Below are 24,233 nucleotides of genomic sequence, written 5' to 3' on the forward strand. Positions count from 1 at the left end.
TGGTCTCTTCAGCCCAAGCCCGAGCCAGGCTGCGGGTTCGCCTGTGGCGTGGCTGCCGCTCCTCCAGGGACGGGTCTCTCCTCCTCCTGCTGAGAGCCAACCCCGGGGGAAGGCACCCCTGGTTGTCCGCGCCCTGGCTGCGCGCCTCTTCTAGCGCTCCGCAGGACCCCCGGGCTCCAGGGAAGGAGCGCGCCACCAGGCTCCCCGAGGGGGCGCACGGGCAGCGAGCGCCAGGGCCGCTGCTCTGGCCGGAGGCGCCCCTGCCTTCCTCCCGGGCAAGTGGCAGCCCAGCGCGGCGCGCCGGAGAGGGAGGGCCGAGGAAGCCGCGCCGCCCCGCCCTTCAGGGCAGCCGCCGCGCCTGCAGCGGAGCGCGCTCAGCCCTCGTCCCGCTCGGCCGGGACGCATCCCGCCTGCGAAGAAGTTGCGGAGGCTGCGGGCGCGCCATGCCGCGGCGGGGGGCGGCTGCCTGCGGGGCGCTCTGAGGACCGGCCATGCTGCAGCGTCGGGGGGATGCGGGGGGCTCCCCGCCCGCGCCCGGGGAGCAGCTCCTGAAGGCGAAGCCCGCGCTCTACTACGCGGTGAGTGCCTGCGCCCCGGGAGAGTCGGGGCCGGGCCGGGCCGGGCAGGGCGCCTCGTCCCCCTCAGAGCAGCCCCCTGCAGTTCTTGGGGGGGCGGAGGGGAGAGTCTTGCAGCCCTCCCCGTCTCGCAGCTGGCGCCCTGGAGCGGTGGCTGCGCAGCTGCTGGCTCGCACTGCCCCTTCCCTCTGTCCACGCAGACCCCTGGCTGGAAGGGAGAGCGCCCCCCGCCAGGGCTGGTCCAGGCGGGCTGCAGACTCTACTTACGCCCACTCAGTGGGTGCGGGGGCAGGCAGGCTGCCCGTGCACTGCGCCCCACCCTGCCTGCAGCAGGCCCATCCTCTTCTCGCAGGGAAGAGGATGCAGAGGTCTTCGTTCTAGTGGCTGGTGGGCAGAAGGCTGGCACCTCTGCTCGTCCCTGCAGAAATGGCAGGGCAGGAGCATTCCTTCCCCAGGCCACTAGACAAGGTGGGGGCAATGGAAACAGTTGTCTGAGGGAGGGGAGCAAGCATGCTGTCCAGGGTGTGGCTTGACTCCTGCCTCCAGCCACTCTAGCACTGCTGCTGCCACCACTACCTCCTCATCTGGCCATGCATTTCCTCTGCTGGCCACTAGAGGTGGTGGCAGCATTGCACACCTCGGAGGAGATAAGGCTTCTCATGCCTTCAACATGTTCTCTGAATGCATGAGGATGGAGTCAGCAGGTGAGCATATCCTCCTGGTGCAAGCCATTAACAATGAGTGAGTTAGGGACACAAGGTGCAGGTATGGCAGGTGAGGCAAAAGAACATAAGAACAGCCCTGCTGGATCAGGCCATAGGCCCAACTTGTCCAACTTCCTGTATCACACAGTGGCCCACCAAATTCCCAGGGAGCACACAAGACACCCGCATCCCAGTGCCATCCCTTGCATCTGACATTCTGAGGTAACCCACTTCTAAAATCAGGAGTTTGCACATAAACATCATAGCTTGTAACCCAAAATGGACTTTTCCTCCAGAAATTTGTCCAGTCCCCTTTTAAAGGCATCGAGGGCATTTGCCATCACCACATCCTCTGGCAAGAAGTTCCACAGATGAACTACATGCTGAGTAAAGAAATATTTTCTTTTGTCTGACCTAACTATCACAGTGCTCAGTTTTAGCAGATGTCCCCTGGTTCTGGTGTTATGTGAGAGGGAAAAGAGCATCCCCATAATTTTGTATGTCTCAATCATGTCCCCCCTCAGGTACATTTTTTCTACTGAAGAGCCCCAAACACTGTAACCTTTCCTCATAAGGGAGGTGCCCCAGCCCAGTACCATCCCATCATAGTCCATGGTAAAGCACTGCAGCTGCCCTGCCTGCTTATACCTGAGGAGGCTTTCCTTACACCTGAGAAAGCTGGTGTAAGGAGAGCCTCCTTGGGTGTAAACATCTATGCTGCATGTCCCTGGAGTGAGTGTGTGTGCATGCACTGGTGAGAGTAGGGGGTGAGTAGTGGAATTGGGTAGTAGCGCCATTGGGAGATAGATTTAAATAGGAGAAGGGATAGCTTCTATGTGGATTGAATCCTTGATGCTTTCTGTTTTTGAAGCACCACCAACTCAGAGCACTGAAGAAGTTAAAGTGCTTCAGAGAATGCAAAGGCAAAGAGCCCCCATCCCAGTTTCCATCATCTTATACCATCAGTCCGGCAAATTTGTCCTTCAAAACACTCAGTAAAGGGGAAAGAGACGTGCCAAGACAAACCAGTGAAAAAACCAGTTACTATGCCAAGTTGGTTTATTTTCCTCCAGCAGGGCTCTTCTTATGTTCTTAGTTCCTCAGTGAACTGGGATTTGTGGAAGGGCAGTTCTGAGTTGGTTGTCACATTCCAAAATTCCTCCCTTTTATGTACCACAACCACCAATATTTCTAAGAAATTGTATAAAGTTGATTATCAGTGAGTCAGGCCACCTTATTCACAAAGTGGTGGTGTAGATTGGTCCCATTGTAGAATTTCTCCTTCTTCTTGCTCTGAAATAGCTCAAGATATCTCAAACCAATCTGGCACCTACTTATCTTGTGCCATAACCCCTTTGCCAACCCCTGTGCTGCTGCCAGCAGCCCACCAGTAAGAGACCCAGGCAGTGCCAGGGCACCTGTCTTGTGTGAGCACAAGGTAGCACACTCCTGCCATGCCATCCAGCACCACTTCTCTGTCTCCAGTGCTGCTGCTTCTAAATTGACAGTGGTAGGACAGTTTACAGCATGCTCCCTATCTGGCCACGTAGAAGTGGCTCTGGAGGAGAAAGCAAGCTCCAAGAGAGTGAGCAAGAAGAGAATGGCGCCGCAGTTATGGGGTGCACATTGTTCCTACCTCAACTTAACACTTGAAAGAATCAGTTCTCTTGGATGGTCTGCCTAGGGGCATAGTTCATGTGGCAGCCCAATATGGGATTGAATCTAATGGCTAGTAGTTGAGAAGAATAATTGTAAAAAGGTACTTGCCAAATTGGTTTTTGTTATTCCCTTTTTGCTTGAATTGAAATGGTGCCACTTCATCTGTTTGTCTGGAACCAGAGGTGTAATAGAGAAATAAGCCCTATTAGAATAACTCTCACCAATGAGATTTCAGGTTTTCAGTTTTGAATGTGTGTTGCTGGAGTAGTTGGTTTTGGATGTCTTGAGCCTGCTGCATCATTATTAATAATCCTACAGTAATTAAAATGAAAGAAAATAATTCTTCAGTCTAAGTTTTAAGACAAAGTTTGTCTGTGAGGGGATAATGTGCTTTACCCTGTGATGCTTTTGTTTGTTATACGTAATATGAGAGTCAGCTTGATGTAGTGAATTGAATTATGCTTGGAGGGAAACTTTATTTACTTTGGATTTCATGAGACAAAATAATACAACTTTCTCTGGATTTTTCATCTCCGGAACTGTTTCACAAGACACTTTGCACATGAAATGGTCTGAAACGTAAGGGCCGTCCTCATATTATACTGTTTACATGTAGAGCTGTCTGAACACATCCCTTTTGTGAATGACTATACGGCGCATTTCTGTTTGTGGATCAACAAATATACGTAATTACATTGTATAGGGATTTACTTGCATTGAGTGGAACATGTGAATAACTATACCTAGATAAGGACTAACAATGAATGTGCCAAGGTACCGTTTGTGTGAAGAGCCCTGTGAGGTAGCTTACATTTAAAGAGTACTCAGACTTTGGGGAGAGAAGTGATAAATGATGAATGTTGTTTGATGGACATATTATCTTCTGTGATTGACAGTATTTCAACAGCTTCTCTTTTTATTCTGCTTGTTTTTGTTCCTTGCTATATGTATGTTGTTGTAAGCTGCTCTGAATATGTCTTAAGATATATGTTTTTGAGAACAAAAAAAAATGTTCCAAATGTAGCATAGCAGCTTTAATTTCCAATTGAATCATTACTGCTGAAGCTAAGACATTGCTGTATAATGCACTTTAAAGATGATGATACTGGAATCAGAGTCACATTGAGATCTTGTTCTTTCCTCATTTCACTGATGAAAAGATGACTCATGGGGACTTGAAAGTATTGTCAATGTGAAACTCTTATTTAGTTCTTAAGCTTTTATGTCAGTGTTTCTCAAACTGTGGGTTGGGACCCACTAGGTGGGTTGTGAGCCAATTTCAGGTGGGTCTCCATTCATTTCAATATCTTATTTTTAATAGATTAGACTTGATGCTACCAAGGTATGTGACTGCATTTGGGGAAATGTTACAGAGCTGTACTTTTAACAAGCTACTATGTGCATTCTTTTAACAATGATAGTCAATGGAACTTATTCCTGGGTAAGTGTGGGTAGGATTGTTAAAAACTTTCCAGCTTGACGATGTCACTTCCGTTCATGACATCACTTCCAGTGGGTCCTGACAGATGCTCATTCTAAAAAGTGGGTCCTGGTGCGAAATGTGTGTGATAAGATTGCATTATATTTATGTCTTGAGAAGTTGAGCAGTTGAGAAACCACTTCCTTCTGCTGGACTGTGTAGCGTTTGTAGCTGTGGTTTTTTTTTCAAGCAGCGAGCTACCTTATCTCTGCTTAATTTCCTCCCATATGTAAACATTACATATGTTATATGTAAACATTAAAGCAATTTAAGAACGTGTAAGCTTTGTTGTTGCTATCTCTGCTAGTGCAATTTATGTAAAATAACAGTCTGTCTGAGTACAAATTGTAAGTACAATGAATTCTTAGTTGTCAGTAAATACATTCATCCCCTTGAAGCCAAGGTAGCGAACCTGGTGAAGCTGAACAAGTCGGAGAGGTCTGTGTATGATACCTTGAGGGATGTGACACAGCTCTCCTGGGCTAAGATACCCACTTCTCACAAAGAGTGGAAGAAGGGTGTTATGAATAAGAGGGAAACAATCCTTTAGGGACCCATTCCATGGATGATGAGTCCATATCCTCTTGTGTTGATGATAATCATCAGGGAGTCCCTAGTAGTGGGTGACTGGACTATTAGGAACGTGGAGAAATTGTTACAAACCAATTGTACTTTGGGGCAAGAAACGGAAACTTCATATATATCCTGATGAGTTCTGAGCTGTCTGTGACTGGACAGGAGAGAGATCTCGCCGTGCTGATGGGCAGCTTGATGAACGCGTTGTCCCAGTATGTGGCAGTGTTGTCCAACCCAGACAGGTGAGCTGGTCTAGGTGCGCCACCATGATTAGTTGGCCAGCAGCACCAGGCCTGTCCTCATGAAAGGACAGTGTGGTGACATGGCCAGAAGGGATGGGACGACCCAACGAAACCTGTAGAGGAATGTAGACCAGTTTCTTTTAATAATATGATGTGTTGTAATCAACTTGTTTGTACTCATAGCTATTATTTTTATCAATGAAAACCATTTCATGACAATTGGAACTTGGCTTTCAAACATTGTTGTCAGTTGCATAAGCACAGCAAAGTAGCACAATTTACTGGAAAGAACAGAAAGCTAACATTTCTGTTCTGATGTAGTGTTGAGTCACGGATGTAAAATTTGTTCCTTGGGAAAATAAAGACTACCAAGAATCTAATTTTCTCTTCCTATGTAATAGTGTCCCTATGGATGCCTGCACTGCAACACAATTACAAAATACTTTGTGCGCTAAGTGGGTGTGTGTACGCATGTTTTGTTTTGCTAAACTTCAGAGAAAATGTTTGCATGGTCAATACATGATCTACAAAATTGTGGATACAGTTGAGTAAACCACTAGATAGATATTTTAATTTAATTACATTGATTTTTGTTTGAACTTGACAATTATCCAAAATTAATTTTTTTAAAAACCCACACTGTGTTTACAGCACTGTTTCATTGATGAAAATGAAACTGAATAGCTATGATGCTGAAAAGGCACTTACTAACAGTTTTTGATATAAATTCTTTTTAAAACAACTTTTGTACAGAGTGGTTTGGTTTCATTTCTGTTTAATGCAAGGCATGCAGGAGACATGCACTCATGAGGGTACTTGGTGCCGAATGCCTACCTGGAAAGCAACGGGCCAATTTGTGCTGACCAGAATTATTATAATGCAATTCTAGACTAGAATGTCAGGAGACCAGATTCTCTGAAGTGGAAGATCACACTTTTTATGACAAGCCAGCAACTTGGATGTTGAGATATGTAACTGACCTTCCCATACTAGTTAATTAAGCCTTCTATTCAATGCTCTATGTTTGGATGGTTTATTGATGGCTTAAATGGCAATGTAGTCTTCACACCTCCAGAATTGGGGAGATGAAGCTTTAAATTTCAATCCTAATTTGCGCTGGGACACACAGGCCAAATTGCTAGTGCTGTATGCAGTGCAAAGTAGATTCCAGCTGGACGGCAACTCTGGGTAAGGGGATATTTTTCTCCTTATGTGGTGTTGCGCCTCAGTCACCCCTGTGGAGCTACTCAGGTCTGTGACATGTAACTCTGCTTGGGCCAGGGATGGAGATTGGGATTCAGCTTGTGCTACCATGGATAATCCCACCCCTCTCCCAAGCCTGATCAGCCTTCTAGGCTGCCCTTCCCCCACCCTTAAATGCCCCCTCCCCACCTCTGACCCACCTTTTCCCACCCCCTGCACTAGTCTACCTCGGCTAAACTTACCAGTGCAGGGTTTGGATCTGGCCTCCAAGAGCTGGTGCAAGCATCTATGCCAACCCTGCTGACTCCCGAGGTGGCATAAATGTGCTTTATGCGCATGGGGTGAAACAGTTGGGGAGGGTGGTGATAGGCGAGCAGAAGAGGGCCAGGAGGAGTGAAAGAGTGGGGGTGAGGGTGGACACAGCTGGGAAAGTCTTTGGAGCCCAGGTCTACCCACCCATGTGGCTTCAGCAACTAGATACAGTAATACAGAAAACGAAACACACTCCTAAGCCTCTCTAAAGTCTTTTAAAATCAAAAATCTTTTGAAAATCATTGCAGAAAGTTAGCATCATATTTAGGCTCACACTAGAATGGAAAGTGTCCTGTGTGTACCAAAACTTGCTTCTTAAGCAACTACGTATAATCCCACTGCTGTGTTCCTGAGCTCCTGTACGCTCCTTCGTGGTAGATCTGCTAGCCGAAGAGCTACTGTAGCAGTCCAGTTTCCTCTTAGATTTGACACTGTGTTAAGGAGTGTCATGTATGTATTCCTCTAGCATATATGGCTTGTCAGTAGGTACAGCAGCTGCAGATGCATGCCCATGGTTGTGTCCCCAGCATCCTATGTGGGCAACAGGTCTGAGTAGATAGGAAAATGTAAGATCCCAGAAAATTTCTGGGCCCCCCTCCTTTGGCTCCTGGGCCCCCATTTTGACCCTGGCCCAGGTACAAATTACCCCCTTTACCCCTCTCTCCTAGGCCCTGCTTCCCCCTTCCTCCAAGAACCACATGCCAACTGGATAGTTACCCAGGATGGTAACACTGAGCAACCCCCTACTTCCTGGCTTCTCTCTCTTTCTTTCTCTTACCAACTTGCTGAGGCCAGTGCAGGCTGGTCAGCCAACTTTTCCAGGTCACTTCCCTCCAAGTGCCCTTGTCTCCTCTGTCCTTCCCTTTCTGATGAAAGGCAACTTGGCTTACTTGCCCAACCACTTTCGAGGCTAGTAATTCCCTGCCATGTGAAAGGCTTGCTTCGTAGTCCTGTTTCTATCCCTGTGACCCCTCTTGCCCAGGGAGATTCACTTGCTCAGCCCTTTGCCACTGTGACTTCTGCAATATCATGATCTCGAACTATGCCATGATCTTGTACTGTGGTCTCGAACTATGCTATGATCTCAAAGATATCTGTCTCTGCTTAGCAAAGTGTATACAGGTGCACTTGTTAGAAGACAGTTGTGGCTTCTGCTGCAGCTACATTATAGCAAGGAACCACAGTCCATCATTTCTCCTAATAAAAGTTGAAAGGTATGTTCTTTTCATTGTTGCATCTATGTTGTAGAATGTATTTCAAAAGGAGCTTTTCCAGGCTGCTTCCTTTATGTCAGGTGTAATCTTTTGTATACTTAGAAACTTATTTAGCAATAAGAGTTTTGATAAACCACTGCTCTTCAACTGTTAAGTTGGGACCCACTACCAGGTTGTGTCACATCTTAATATATATTGCAGGGTATCACTCTTATTGTCTTTTTACTCTGATTGCTAGAAAGGAATAGATGTAAGGGAGGTTTGTATGTGGGAGAGAGCAAGGTGATATACACATATTCAGCAGAAAAAAACTTTCTGTGACTTTCTATGTTGCAATTGTAAGTTAAAAGTGGGTCCCAGATATGAAAAGGTTGAAGTCTCATATATGATTGATTGCTGAGGTGTTACCTGGGAGTATTGTTGTTTACTGTACTGTTATTGTCACTGATTTTTAAAAAAATGTGTTTGATTTTTAAATTGTCTGTGATTGTAAGAACTGTACTGTGTTGCTTGTATGTCACTCTGGGCAGGATGCAGTAATATTTATAATTTGTATAGCTTTCTGAGTGTGCATGGTGTTTCACGTGAAGTTATTTTGTTATAATCTTTACAACGACCCTGTAATGGAAATAATATCACCATAGTGCTGATGGGGAACTGAAGCTGAGTGTGTCTTGCCTTAAGGCTACTTGGGCTGCAATCCTATAATATCCTGTCAGTAAGCTGAACACAATGGGACTGTTTTCTGAGTAGATACATACGTAGGATTGTTAGGGCCCAATCCTATCCAACTTTGCAGCGCTGATGCAACTGCAATGCAGCTCCTATGTAAGGGAATAAATGTTCCCTTACCTTGAGGAGGCCTCCGTGACTGTCCCTCCACCACAGGATGCAGCACACATCCCATTGGCATGGCTGCACCAGTGCTGGAAAATTGGACAGGACTGGTCCCTAAGTAAGTTCATGTCAGAGATGAGAGCCAGACTGGGGACCTCTTGATTTTTCTCTTAGCCACTGTGTTTACCAATTCAAAATATAAATGTTCAAAATATAGAATTTTTTGGTTTTTTTGCATTCTAATAGACATTTCATTTAAGTGATAATTTGAATTTGGGCTTTATTTTAGCTGTTTTCAGTTACTTCCATTTTCTAATATTTGTAGATGAAAATTTGTTTTAAAATGTCTAGAAGTGTGAAATCTGATATAGTGTCAAGAACATGAAAGTATCCCTTTTGCTCCCCTTACTTCATTATTCACTTACACTTACACTTCATTATTGCTTAATTTTTCATTAGATTTGAGAATTTTGCAATTTAAGAATACACCACTATATTTCACTTCTGGCTTTATGTGAAAGGTCTAGGATGCTCTGGCAGCGTGACATATCAGCAGACCATCTTGAGAGGGGAGGCTGAGGTCTTAGTCCCCTCTTCAAGGTGTCCCCTGACAAACTTGGATACTGATTAGGTACTACTCTATGCCTTGCACAAAGGCTTTTGAAAACTTCTGTGTAATAAGTCCTCTCTAAACTTGGTGGTATGAGTTCACTAACTTGAAGGAAGTGTTGGTGTCTAACGTTCCCCTGGGAAGAGCCTGACCCTTATCTAGATTTGTAGGTTTTTAAAAAAGAAACGTAATAAGTTACAACACAGCTCTTAGAATGTTATCCCTGGTGCACATTTGAAAAGATTTCTGCATTTATTGTGCACTGAACTTGATATTGCAAATTCAAACATTTAGATCTCAAAGGTTCAAAACTTCATGAGTGGTTTAAAAAAAAAAAACTGAGGAAAGAGCAAGTGTTAGTTTTGTCCATGAATGGTCGAACATTTGGAGTAGAAAGTTATAAAACTTTCTATAGTGTATGGATTCTATTTTATTATAACCATTAAAAAGTAGATAATATAAACATATGCAACTTCCACTGAAAATGGCAACTATCTGTTTTGCTAGCCCCCTCAGTAAGATCCGGTAGAGTTCTTTCTTCATGTTCTGTGCTGAGTGTCTTCTGGCTAACGGCACGTAATGCTGTAGCAGGCATAGCTAATACTTTTCAACCAGCAAAAAAATCCTTTTGCTCCCCTTAACCAATATAAATCTTGGGGTTATACTGTCAAATGTGTTGATTTAAACTTCCTGCTGTTAAGAGTAGGTTAACAGAACCCTGTTGTGATAATTCATTTTCCAGACTAAATTTGAATGAAAAAAAGTTGAGCTGTAAATGGAATTGTTACTGGATTGTACATTCATAGCATGTATGACCTGGGTTTCTTTGTAACACACTTGGATTTATGGTCTTACCTATACTTTATACTCTGTTCCTAAAATAACTGTAAACTATGCAAGTATAATTTTTTTTCTCTTGAAAAGAGGCTTAGATGCGGAATACTAGCAGTCTTGAGACATTTGTCATTTGGGGCTGATCTAGGAAGTCTACTTTCAACAGCAGGAAAGCCATGGTGTCAGGTTTTAAATAAAGACTATGGCTGTCTTCTGGCTATTAAATATTGAATATTTAAATACGAGTTGGTTAATTATAATAACACATACAGGTGGGGCCTCTGTAGCTATGGATTATGTATCCTTAGATCTGGCTCAGTGTGGGTCCCCTGGACCTGTGTTGTGCCAGTCTTGGCCCAGCCTGAGCCCTCCAGAAGCAAACTCCAGGAGTTGTTCTCCAGTCACCTCTGGAAGGCTTTCTAAAACCCGCAGAGGTCACGTTCCTCCACCCACAGCCTCTATAGGCTTCAGAATGGCCATTTCTGCCAAAAAAATCTCCACAAGTTCTGGTCTCTGGAGGGAAACTGGAAGTCACACGTTTTGCCCTTATAAAGCATTCCCTGGGCATCATATAAGGCAGTGCTATTCAAACTGTGAGGCGCGGCTCTTTAGGGAGGCGCCAGGAACTCAAAGGGGAGGCGCAGGATGTCCTCTCCCAGTGATACAGTCACATCCTGGGCAGAATACGAGCCCATCTTCTGCCCATCATCTTCGCTTTTTTTTAAAGCAGAAGAAACAGGAGTTGCTCTGAGAGGCACTTCAAGAGTGGCTGCTGCTGCCCCGCCCTCTTCTCCCTCCACTCCCAGGCTGCCGCCTTCTGTGTTCATTGCATGTTGTTTCCAAAGCTTGCTCAGCTTGCAGACCTTAACCCTGGCTGATCCTTGTCTGGTTGGTTCCTAGTTCCCAGCCTGGGATCACTTCTCATCAAAGTGAAATCTCTCTTTTCAACCCCCTCCCTCTTCCACTCCCCCCTTTCCATCTCTAAACCTTCCCACTTTCCTCCCCCTCCCCAAATAAAACGCTTCCTATTTTACCCCAGTCACCAGGGGTTTTAAAGTTGCTTCCATGCAGTTGGCAAAGGGGGAGGGGAGAGACAAGCACACACTTTACTTGGCCAGGAGCAGAAAAAGGGTACTGTTTTTAAAGTGATATATTAATCTTAAGAACATAAGAACAGCCCCACTGGATCAGGCCATAGGCCCATCTAGTCCAGCTTCCTGTATCTCACAGCGGCCCACCAAATGCCCCAGGGAGCACACCAGATAACTAGAGACCTCATCCTGGTGCCCTCCCTTGCACCAGGATGCAACAAATCTTGTTGTTTGACTGAAGAGGAGAGGCTGTATTTTTAAAGTGATGAATCTTGCTGTTTGAAGGGAATACTTATCAGCCATTGATGAAGTGATTGCCAGCCCAATCCTATCCACACTTTCCTGGGAGTAAGCCCCATTGACTCTAATGGGACTTACTTCTGAGTAGACATGCATAGGCTTGAGCTGTGCATCTCCTAGTATAGGAGACAAATCAGCTTCCTAACCAAACCCTTATCAGCTCTGATATATTTTCATGGTCTATTTTTGTTTTCCCCACCAGCTGCTGGAAAAATTTAATTTCATTAAATTAATAAAGGGTTCAATCCTATCCAAGGAGAATGGGAGAAATGACTAGTTGGATTAGGGTTCACAGGGGTGTGTGTGTGTGTAATGTTGGTCAGACTGGTTGTTCACAAAGTTCATTTGATAAAACAATTCTATTGGTATGCTTACAAAGTTTTAAAAAATGAGTCTTCCTGGACCAGACAAAATCTACCTACTCCAGCATCCAGTCTCCAACAGTAATCAGCAGCTGATCATTTATAAAGCATGTATATTGCTGTGTATTAATAATATATTTTTAAGATCTGCATTTAATTAATGATATGATTGATATAATTAATATTAATATAGTTAATATATATTTAATATTATATTATAATAAATAAAATATTATATTATATTTAATATAGTTAATATTTCTGGCCACTTCCTGTTTAATGATGTCACTTCCAGCCCTCAGGAACATGATTGGGAGTCATGGCCAACAGCCACGGGGAGCCACTGGCCGGAAACGTTTGAGTACCACTGATATAAGGCATCCTAAAACGTTTCATGTTTTGGCAAAAATGGCTATTCTGAAGCCCAGGGAGGCTGCTGGCCAATGTGCATGACCTCTGTGGGCTTCAGAAAGCCCTCCAGGGACTTTCCTGGGCCTCAGAATGCCTTATAAGGTATAAAAATATCACTTCTGTTTTCCCACTGGAAACTGGAAGTCACATTTTTGTGTGTGTGTTTTTTTTGCCAGAATGGCCATTTTGTGACCTGCTGAGGCTGTCTCTGTCTGTTCAGCTCTGGTCACTTCCGGTCAAGGCTGCAAAGCTTCAGTCGCCTCTGAAGGTTTAGGGGGGCTGAAATTACAGGTTTCATTGTCTGCAGTTTTTGGTATCTGCAGGGGGTTGGAGAGCAGAGATACCGAGGCCCCACTGTACACAGGAAATACCACATTCACGTTAATCAGCCAACTACTTTAATCAGGTCAACTACTTAGTGGGATGACCATAGCTTTCAATGCCAGTTTTGATCAGAGCAGATTCCAGAGATACAGCTTAATCTTGCTTGTTGAAACTGTGTGAAATGTATTTCCTGTTAAAGGATGTACCAATTTTTCATGAGTTTAGCTTATTAATGTCCAGGTGGCAAATCATGTAGTTCCCCTTGTATGTAGAAAGACAAGTGAAGGGGTGAGGTTGGGAAAACATAGTCCAGAATGAACATTGTCAGGCAAATGTACTGGAGAGATTCAAAGTACATCTGACTTGCAGCTGCTGTACTATTGGAGTATGTTCCCAAGACAGTCCTTAAGTTAACCATATTTACAAATTCTTGTACTTATAGCGATACTAGGAAATACTTAAATGCCATCATGGCTCGAGTGTTCTTTCACTTTCCATCATCATTTGGGCTCAGTTTACTTTAAGCTAATCTTATTGTAAGCCATAGTCACAGGAAAGTAGTATGACTAATCTCTTCCATGTATTGAATTCCCATTTTCTCATAGATGGGGCCTCTTGGTATGCCTGTGTGATGGTGCAGACAATCAACTACTGCAAACTACATCAAGGAAATATAATAAGCAGATTTAATTAGCATGCCACCTGAATGTGCTTAACATAATTTGTAAGTTTTCATGAGCATGACTGATATCAAGCTACAATCAATAGATGTGTGTGTTTAACTTTAACTATTGTATAGAAGAGGGAATTTTGACAGGTTCAGCTCAACATGGAATTGTTTAACAAGCTGCACCTGCCAAAAATTTTCTCTTCTGTACAATGGTTAAAGGTATTGCACTCTGTCCTCTATGGTAGCTGGTCACTCTGACCACAACCGCCATTCTAGCCTGTACACCTCATGTCCTTTCCTCTGGAAAATGACTGAACTGTGCCATGCAGAATGTGTGAAATTGACCATTTCTGTGTTTGCTCCAGTCTGCAGTTCCAGTTTATTATGAGACCAGGGCAGACTGGAATAAAGCGAAAACAGAATAAATGGTACTTTCTGCATCTTGACCCCTTCAAGAGTACCCTGACATGCACTTGGAATCTGCAGATAGCAGCTGACAAGAAATCTTATCAGCACTTGTGATATATAGGTGATGTGCCATGCAGGTATTAAGGTGAATTTAATAAAGATCTTCACTCCTTGAGTGGTTTTCTAAGCTGCTTTCCCAACAATCAGAAGGCATCCTTCTAGTCTTCTGTTAGAGAAAAATACTGTACATTAAAATGCATGTCTCCAAGTGTGTGTGTGTGTGTGTGTGTGTGTGTGTGTGTGTGTGTGTGGTAGGGGAGCATGGCTAAGCTTTTAAGGGACAAATGGGCATGCTATAGAAACTAGCATCCCTGTTCAGCCACTTCATGAAGGAATCTTTTTAGACAGAAGCTATGCAGCCTTAAAAGGACTTGTTTAAATGTATGTGTATGTGTACTTTGTAAAAAGCCAGGAAACCTTCACTACCTTTAAAATTATTCTCTTGTTGCATATTAAGAAATGTAAAACTTATGTTGCAACTTAGTGCATTCAGATTTAACAAGAGAAAACTTCTGTTCAGTTTGATTTTTATTTATTTAAAGAAAAAGAAGTAACTGAGTGAAGGAAAGGGATTACTGTATCATTACAATTGTACCCATAACCATTACTGAAACACAAATGTAAACAATACCTTTTAAGGCTATATTAGAAGTACTAATTGCTAAGGCTATAGGTGCTTTATAAATAATCATTGGATGAAATAATGCGTGACACACTGAAAAGAATGAACTGAAAATGGGAGCAAAAGGCACAGCATCTAGGAATGCTGCCAGAAAGATTTATGGTTTCTTGTAACTTCTCACTCAAAAATGGGTAGTTTTGTAGTTAAGCACCAGATCGTGTTTTTCTATTGAGTAAGACTTGTGGAGCTAGCCAATTGATCATGGATGTCAACAGTTGCTTTATGTGAACAGCTTCTTAGGCAGTTACTGCAGAGATTTGATATGTACAGTTGTTAGTTTACATTAAATATAGTGCTAGATAAAAAAAAAAAAAGCAGTAGAAATAGCAATACGGGACATGTGAGGCTAAGCATGCTTGCTCAGGACTAAATCCATTGAGCTTAATGATGTCTGAATTCCTAGTGTGCATCAGACTACAGATTTGTGTGGAACAACATAGATCCTTCATGCTGTACATTATTTGCAAGACAGTCAGGGCTTCTGTACTTCCTTCCTCATGTACTTCCTCTGTCATAGAAGTCTCCTCTTCACCCCCTGACCCCTAAGTTTTGCTGGCCCAGTGGGGCCACATGGCCTCTGCTGTATCCAGCACAGTGTAGGTGCAGGCTAGAGGCCTCCTTGGGGTGAGGGGATAATTTTTCCCCTTACCCCAACTAATGCCCCAGCCTGCGCAATGGGGCTACCTGAATCTGTGCCAGCTATTTAGCTGGCACAAGTCCAAACTGTGTAGGGTGTTCAGGCCCTGCAGGTAAAGTAGGATATGGCAGCTCGTTTCGCCAGTCCCGCTCCCCTTCCAGGCCTAATTTGCCCCATTCCACTTTGCCCCCTCCCTGCCTCTGTTTCACTCCTTTTACCTCCTCCAGCAGCTATTCTTCTGAATCCAGCATTGGCATGGTGGCTCAGGCCTGCTCCTCAGCGCTGCTTACTCTTCAGGTGCCATAAATGTGCTTTATGTCTTATTTGCAACACCTTCGGTTGGTGCCAAAGGGGAACCTTTGGATTGTGCTGTGAATCTCTTAGGAGAAGAAATTCACTTGTAGTTATTTTCTTCCACCATGAACCCTTTAGAACAGTGGTTCTCAGATTTCAGCACTGGGACCCACTTTTTAAAAGTAAGAATCTCTCAGGATCCACTGGAAGTGATCTCATGACCGGAAGTGACATCATCAAGCAGGAACATTTTAAACAATCCTAGGCTGCAATCCTACCCAAACTTACCCAGGAGTAAGTCCCATTGACTATCATTGTTAAAAGCAAATACACAGTAGCCCTGCTGTTTTCAAATTTTCCAGGAGTTTGAAAAGCTCAGTAAGTCCTTGTGGGGAACAGGGGGCAAGTCAGCGATGCAATCCCCTGGATCGTGCTGTTCAGGGGGGCTGCAGGGACTGGGATGCACTGACCAGTCCCTGCAGCATCGTCCTGGGGGTGCGGGGAACTCTGTGCAAGCGCCTGCAGGGCTCCCCAGCTGGTTTGAAATGAAAGTAGAGTGATCGTGCTCCACTTCCGCATAACTTCCACAGTCACTTACCATGGTAGCATCAAGTCTAATATATTAAAAGTAAAATGTTGAAATGAATGGGAACCAACCTGAAATTGGCTCACAACCCACCTAGTGGGTCCTGACCCACAGTTCAAGAAACACTGCTTTAGAAAGTTAACGCTGCAGTCCTTTATGTATTTCAGTTCCATTGAGCTTAACAAGACTTACTTCCAAGTAGTTATGCATCAGATTTTGCTGTAGAAGTTCATAATGTATATCTCAATTTTATATGATGTATTTCTTCAGCAAAGTATTCAAAATTCAGATTTTTATGCTGTAGGTTTTATTTGATTTTCTCTTCAGCTTAAGATCTGGTGGCTTTAAGCAAGTTCTGTACCTTTGTTCCATTTTTGTGTCTTCAGTCTATGTTGGAATTTCCAAAACTGTTAGCTTTAAATTTTACTGGACTATTCCAGATGTGGTATAATTGTGCTTGAATGATCAGCACACTTCCCTTGTGATGCAATAACTCTTAATGAAAAAAATATGCTGCTGTATTGCGTGAATGACAACGTTGTTTTCTTTAAATGTTCCCAATGGTGAGTTCATCAAGCTTTTGTTACAGTGCATCGATGGTTCCTTACCATTTGTGTTAAAAGCTTGAGTTTAACATCTTTCTGATGTTCAAAGGAAAGTGCTAAAAATTGGCCATGAGAAGTGCCTCTTACTAGGGAATAATGTTCTCTCGCTTCTCTTCTCAGTTTAGTTCTGATTCTTAAAGATTATGATTTCTAAGTAATGTGCGGTCAGAAGCATTACAGCAAGATACCTTATAAAGGAATATTATCTGAACTTTAATGCACTGGCACAGTTTGTATCAGATCCTAGATAGAATTTTCTTGGAAAAAAGTCCTCCATAAATTGGGTGTTTTTTTTCTTTTTCTTTTACTAGTGAAAGTTAATGGTGAGTAAAACCAGCCCTGAGTTACCTATAAACAGTTCTGCTAAATAAGACCCCAGTTAAGGTTGTGGTCCTATGCTTACTTTCCTAGGAGTAAGCACTGCAGAACTGAATGGAACTTATTTCTGAGTGAATGTGCAAATAGTTTAACTTCTTTATGCTTTATTGTCATTAGTTTGAAAATGTGTTTTAATATTGTTATTTGTAAGCTGTCCTTTTATAGGCCTTTTGAGGCACAAAAGTTACTTAAAAATCCTTTAAATAAATAAAATATAGTGTTAAGGATGTTCTAAAGGTACTGCTTTGGAAGAGTTACATGTAGTTGTGAGACCTTAGTAATCCAATTAGTTGACACTTTGGAGAGCAAACAATTTTGTCAATAAAGAAGTATACAAGAGTCAAATCATTTATACCAGTGTTTCTCAAACTGTGGGTTGTGGTCACAAGCCAATTTCAGGTGGGTCCCCATTCATTTCAGTATTTTATTTTTAATATATTAAACTTGATGCTACATGGTATGTGACTGTATTTGGGGAAATGTTACAGATCTGTACTTTTAAGAGGCTACTATGTATATTCTTTTAACAATGATAGTAAATGGAGTTTACTTCTGGTTAAGTGTGAGTATGACTGCAGTCTAGGATTGTTAAAAATTTTCCTGCTTGATGATGTCACTTTCAGTTATGACATCACTTCTGGTAGGTCTTGATAGATTCTCATTCTAAAAAGTTGGTCATGGTGCTAAAAGTTTGAGAATCACTGATTTTGCATTTGTTGATAGCATGCAATAATTTTCTATCTCACATGCACAATTCTTTGCTATTGCATGCCTTTCTGTGATTTGTGAATGAATGAGACATGCTTAATAATGTTGGGACTCTGTGGGGAAAAAGACATGATACATCAACTGACCATTCGCAAATTCCTTTTTCTCATCTGTTCCATTTGACAGAACGTTATTCAGCTAGTCAAGTGGCCACCTGCACAATCTGCTGTCCAGGCAATTTTCAACCTTTTTAATCTCATGACACACTGAGAAGGCACTAAAATAGTCAAGGCACACCATCAGTTTTGTTGACAATTGACAAGGCACACTGTGCTGCTAGCCGGCTCATATCATCCAGTGCCCTATTTATATATGAACCTCCCCCAAACTTCCATGGCACACATGCAGACCACTCACAGCACACCAATTTGCCAGGGCATAGTGGTTGAAAACCACTGTGCTATACTTTCTTATACAACATCATCTTTTCCTGCTGGTGTTCCTCTCTTTGTTTCCCAAAGTTTGTAATAGCTGTGATGAAACTGAGTGGAACAGTGCTTGCACCATTTCTCAAGGCATATGCAATTAGGCAAAATGATATGCTTGAGAGGAGCCAATGGGTGCCTTCCTGGACACTTCCTGTCAGGGACTAAGCTTTCTGTAGATGCTGTGGAGGTGACCATTCGAAAAAGATCAGATACAAGTAAATCACTCTTTAATTGCAATACTTCTGACAATCAGACAAGCCAATGTGCATTTTCAGTTCTTTTGCTGTGCAGCTTTCACTTAATGTTGGTTAAAAAGGAGTCATTCAGTACCTTCATCATTCAAATCTAAATTCTGTTTTATGATATATTAATGCAGTGTTCGTTCTTGTGCACAGAAATAATAATAGAAGGAATAACTAAGAGAGTGAGAGTGCAATCCTAACCTGCGCTGGAACAGGCAGGCTAACTGGCCTATATCCAGCACAGTTTAGGAGGTGGCTGGAGCACTAGTCATAGTACAAGGATACTTATCTCCTTACCCTGTATCGAGCACCAGCCACCCTTATGGAGCTACTCGGATCTGCACCAGCGAATTCGCTGATGGAAATCCAAGCAGCCTGCTGTAATGCTGGTCTGGCTGGGTGGGTGGTCCGGCCTAAGGTGCAGAGGCCAGTGCTACCCCCATCCAGGCCCACCCTGCCCACTGGCCTGCCCCCCCCACTCAAAAATACCTCTGTTCTGCCCTCCCACCACCCTCTCCTATTCCCTGCCCTAACCTCCTTAGGTTAGCACAAACTCACTGTTGCTGGTGATGCATCTGGTGCAGGGAGCCTGGTGCACGTCCTTGGACCAGCCTACCTGACTCCCAAGTAGCCATGAACGTGCTTTACAGCACATTTACAACCCTTGAGAGCCAGCACAAGGAATTCGCCAGCTTGGGGGGAGGGGTTGGATTGCTCTGTAAATGCCCTAAGTAAACTTGTAATGAACTTTTCCTGAAAGAGAGATTTGTTTCCAAAAAAACTAAAGATTCAAAAAGTCTTCTTTGCTAAAACAAAAAAGTAAATGTTTCTTATTAGAACAGTTCTAGATATTACAGGTAAAGGAAATAAATGGGAAGTGTCTTCTGTCAACAAATTGGCCTGAAATAGAATCTGCCACTAGAACGTTATAGGGTGACCAAGAATGAAACACTCCTAGTTATTGGGCTTGAGCTTCAAGATCTATGTTTTGCATTTCTTCAATAACAGGGCTGTTTGTTCTTTTAAAATCATGAAGCTGGAAGCTGCTTTCTTTTCCTTAGAAGAATTAATAGGACCCCATTTCCTTGGCTGGACAAAAATCTCTCTGCTAAATAAAACGGTTATGTGACATCTTTGTATATGCAATGAGTGGGAATTGGCCATAAAACACATTGTCAGTAGATGGCATCAGATCTCATGTATGCTTTCAGGGATAATTGCACCTCTTTAGACACACGCCTATTAAGAAAGGTTTATATGTAAGGGGCATAGGGAAGAAGAAGGATGTGTAGCTCAGTGGTAGAGAATATGCTTGCATGAAGAATGCCCCAAGTTCAGTCCTTGGCATTTCAAGTTAAAGGTTTCAGTATCCGGCAATGGAAAGGCTATGGAAAGCTATTGCCAGTCACCATACATACTGGTGACTTCTTGGATCAGTGATCTGACCCACTATGAAGCAGCTTCATACATTTCACATGATGTCTTCTCCCAGAAAAAACAGGATATGCAAAAAAAGTTATCTCAAACAATAACTGCCATTCAAAGTGAGGCTTTTACATTATGAGTAATAATTTGAACTGTGCCATTTGTGCTTATCTGCTACTCTGCTATCAGCAGGGATTAGTAAAGGTATGGCAAGGGTACTGCAGATGTTCATTAACTGGATGCTCACGGGCCACTTCTGCCAGTGCGTCACTTTGCAGCTCAGCAGCTAAGAGCTGGGACAGCCCAGTTATCACAGGGCGCAGATAAAAACCTTCTGAGGGCTGTAATCCAGCCTGCAGGCCTTGTACAGTGGTGTACACCAGTGGTGTAATCATAATACAGTACTGTCCATCCTGGCAGAGAGGTTGGATAAAAACATAAAATATAAAGATCCATTGTGTTTTATACATATTTGTTCCTGTTTTGTTCTTTTTCCTCACACCATTCTTTTAATGTATACTTAGCATGGCCTATTTTTTGTACGTCTCATCTACAGCATAACAGACTAGAGCTGTGCATGATTATAAATTGTTAAAGAAATGTAGGTAAGTTTTATGTTAATATTGTAGGTAGTTTTTTAAATTTTGTGTGAAAAGCAGATAGACTTCTTTTAAGAACTCAAAACAGCTGGAAGTTGTCTTAACAAAAAATAAAAATGGTATGGTTGTGCAACTGTCCAGTGCTTTTTGCTGGCTATTTGTGTGTGTGAAACATGACATTCCCCTGATCAGATAGTGGGAATGTTTTCCCTTAGAACCCTGAGTCATTTTTAAGGAATGTTCCCGTTAATGCACCAGATGAATTCTGTCACTGCTAGAAATAATAGGAATCCTTTTGCTTTTGAACTTGACACGCACTTCAAATAAAAATCAGGTACTTAACAGCTGCAGTATTTATTTCAGGAAAAACTAGTTGCACATTATGATGTTGCTTATTCCTAGACTGTGATTAGTGCTGGACCAGTTAACTTAGCCAGTAAGGAGTTTAGCACAGGGTGTTCCTTTGTTTCTTGGAGCAGTCTTCACATTTAGATACTACTTCAGCATGAGCTGTTATTGTACTCTAAGTTTGCACCACCACCCCAGCTTAGCACAAAAATAGAAACGGATTTCCAGTGTAACCCAATTGTATGCACATTAATTCAGATGCAAGTCTGATAAGTAAATTCAGGGAACTTAATTCCCAGTAAAACTGCATAGTGTTGCAGTCTTAAACTAGTAGCATTAATTAGCCCTTGCAACTGCTTCAGGAAAGTGACAAGTACTGTGTGTACTAATAGATGGTCAAAAGAAGAAGCTGTACAACAGCAATTTTCAACCAGTGTGCTGCGTCATATTGGTGTGTCATGAATGGTCCACATGTGTGCTGCAAGAGTTTTGGGGAGGATCATTTATTAGTAGGGCCATGGGGGGATGTGAGCCCACCAGCAGCATGGTGTGCCTTCACAATTTTACCACCTTGTCAGTGTGCCATGATATGAAAAAAGTTGACAATTGCTGCTATACGATTATAAGGTCAGTGTCTACCTTTTACTTGAGATTGTCATTAGAAACTTTGCTTCTCAAGGGTTGAAGCAGGTGAAAATGGAAAAGACATCCTCCTTGGTTGTGGTGCCCGGATTATGAAATGTTCTCCATAGGGAAGCTTATCTGGCACTTATTTTGTGGTCCTTTGGTGCCATTTTACACACACACCCCTTCCCAAGCTTTTGATTGACATTTTGTCTGTTATGTTGCTGTTTATGTAGCAGCTATTCTGTAATTAATCTTTTTAAAATACAGATGTGCACCCCTTAACAACCTTCCAGGCCAGCAACATGTCGCATATGTGACGGCCACCGCTGGTCAGGAGGTCGCACCCCCAAACCTCCAAAACGGAGACTCCGGAGGCTTTTCTGAGCCTCTCAGAGGCAACGTGCGTCTGCGTGCTACCTCTGCGAGGCTCAGAATTCCAGAATTGCGTGAGAGATGTGATCTCCGGTTTCCCAGGGGAAACTGGTAGTCATGTCTCTCGTACGATTCTGGCATTCTGAGCCTTTGGGAGACCCAGAAAAGCCTCCAAGGCGAGGGGAGTGGAGCTTCCCCTCGCTTTGGAGTCTTTGCATAGCATCAAGCCCCGCCTGTCTGCAGGAATGCCAGTCTGCACCCCTGTCGTTAAGCGGTACACGACTGTATTTCAGAAACAAAAAAAGGCAAAGTAATAATTGAGTATCATGCTTAAACCTTCATCAGTCCTTTGACTTTCTGGTTCATCCTCCGTTCTGGAATGGAATTATCACCAAGGGACCACCAGTTATTACTTTTGGGGTTGGGGTTGGAATGCTGTGTCTGTGTTTTTATGAAGCCTAGACTAGACAATGTGTTAAATCAGGTGATTGTATATCCTATGCTTGGTTTTGTTTAGAAGTAACAGGGATTTGGATCTGTACTGGGACCATGGCACATAGGTAGTGGGGTGGGGGTGGGGGTGACATTTCCTCCTATGTCATCTTCCTGCCAAAAATCTATCACTAGCTGCTCTTGTCTCCAAAGTTGCCTGTGCTACCTGCAGAGCAGCAACTTCAGGAAGCAAGACAGATGTTTTTCTAAACAAAAGCAAATAATGAAAAGAAGACTAAATATTTAATACCATGTCTGGTTTGTCCCAAATATTGAATGACATGGTGGTTTGTGCCTTAATAAAGGAGTAGGGTTGAAGCAAAGGGAAATCTTAGTTCGCAGAAGTTGCAGGCTTTCCTGAGGAACTCGGACCTTCTGAGTAGACATGCGCAGGATTGTACTGTAAGTGGTGGTAGTAGTGGTCTGCCTTTTCCTGGTGCAGTTTCCCAGATGCCCCAGCCCCTGGCACAGAGTTGAGGGGCAAAATATGTGACATCAGGGAAAGAAGTCAGTCTGCTGCTGTCTTGGCTTCCCCACAGTCCCTGATAAGCTAGGGTTTACATGGATGATTATAGGTGGTGGTGAGGAGAATTGGCTATAAAAGGCCATTGCTGTCTCAGGAGTTTGTCAGCCATGGTGTAGGCATGGGCCCCTGGCATGTTCCCCACCAGGCCCAACTTGTGAAGTCACTCCACATCTAAGAGCAAAGCTAAATTCAGGATTACTCTTAAGAGAATGCCTCTCAGAATGCCAGATGCAAGGGAGGGCACCAGGGAGCAGGTCTTTTGTTGTCTTGTGTGCAACCTAGGCATCTGGTGGGCCACTGTGAGAAGCTGGACCATATGGGTCTTTTGCTTGATCCAGCAGGGATCTTTTTATGCTCTTAGAAACCCAGACTTTTCAAGGAGCATGCAACCTGTCCTTGTCGAAACCAGGTGTTCCCCAGAAAAGACCAGAACCACTGCCCCCCCCTCCATGCTAGATGATCCAGAAGGTTGATGCATTGATGGTCCAAAAGCTACTAAGAAGTCCAGTGGAACCAACCAGGATGCATTTCCTCTGTAAAATTCCCAGCAGGGAACTTACGGGAACAAATAACACCACCCAATGCACATTTTGGTGCTTCAAAAGTTAGACCTATTCTTGGATATATTTGGGGCACTGATTGCAAATATGGCATCAGTTTTGCCCTATCAGCTCCAGTTTTGGAGATATATTTATAATAATTTTATTTCTACACCTCAGCATCTAAGATAGGTATGCCTTATCTCCAAAAGTAGCGCTGATACAGAGAAACGGATGCCATTTTTGAAATCAGCCCTCCAAATATACCCAAGAATATGTATGTCTAGCTTCCAAAGCACCAGAACATTTGGGGTGTGTGTGTGTGTGTGTTTAATCCATGCATCCTCCAGTGTGTCCAAAGCCATCTCAGGCCTAAAACCAGGCCTTGTTATAATATATTTGACCACCCTAGAACAGTTAGAAAAGTCTGACCCAAGGATGGAAGCCTGTCTCAAACCATTAAAGTGGAGGAAGTCAATTGCAAGTAAGAATAATAATGAAGCAATGTCATAACCATTGAGGAGGAGGAGGAGGAGGAGGAGTATAATAATAATAATAGTAGTGAGAATAATATGGGTTAACACATAGAAGAATTTGTCTGCGTTGAAAGATGCATTTACCATATTGAAAAAGATCTTTGATTTACAGTCTGCATGACAGAATTGACTTTGCTGTTAGTAGATTCCTGATTTTTTTTTTCCCCTTGGTTAAACTGTCTCAAATAAGCCTCTTTGCACAAACAGTTCTAAGAAAATTCTATAGATAGAAATTATATACACAAGGAGGAGTTCTGTATATACAAACCATATGCTA

General features: G+C 43.1%; 1 protein-coding gene across 3 annotated transcripts in view; it reads left to right on the forward strand.

Moving 5' to 3' along the window:
- The window catches only part of ARHGAP6 (Rho GTPase activating protein 6), a 283,141-nt gene that overhangs the window by 116,702 nt on the left and 142,206 nt on the right, over window positions 1–24,233 (forward strand). The window contains exon 1 of one of the 3 annotated variants that reach the window (XM_066619644.1): window positions 503–578. The exons of the other annotated variants lie outside the window; for them this stretch is intronic. The gene's annotated coding sequence lies outside the window, so the exon portion shown is untranslated. Of the gene's footprint in view, window positions 1–502; window positions 579–24,233 lie in introns of those variants that run through there. 3 annotated transcript variants of the gene reach the window in all.

Source organism: Tiliqua scincoides, chromosome 3 (assembly GCF_035046505.1).
Source record: "Tiliqua scincoides isolate rTilSci1 chromosome 3, rTilSci1.hap2, whole genome shotgun sequence".
Taxonomy (NCBI): domain Eukaryota; kingdom Metazoa; phylum Chordata; class Lepidosauria; order Squamata; family Scincidae; genus Tiliqua; species Tiliqua scincoides.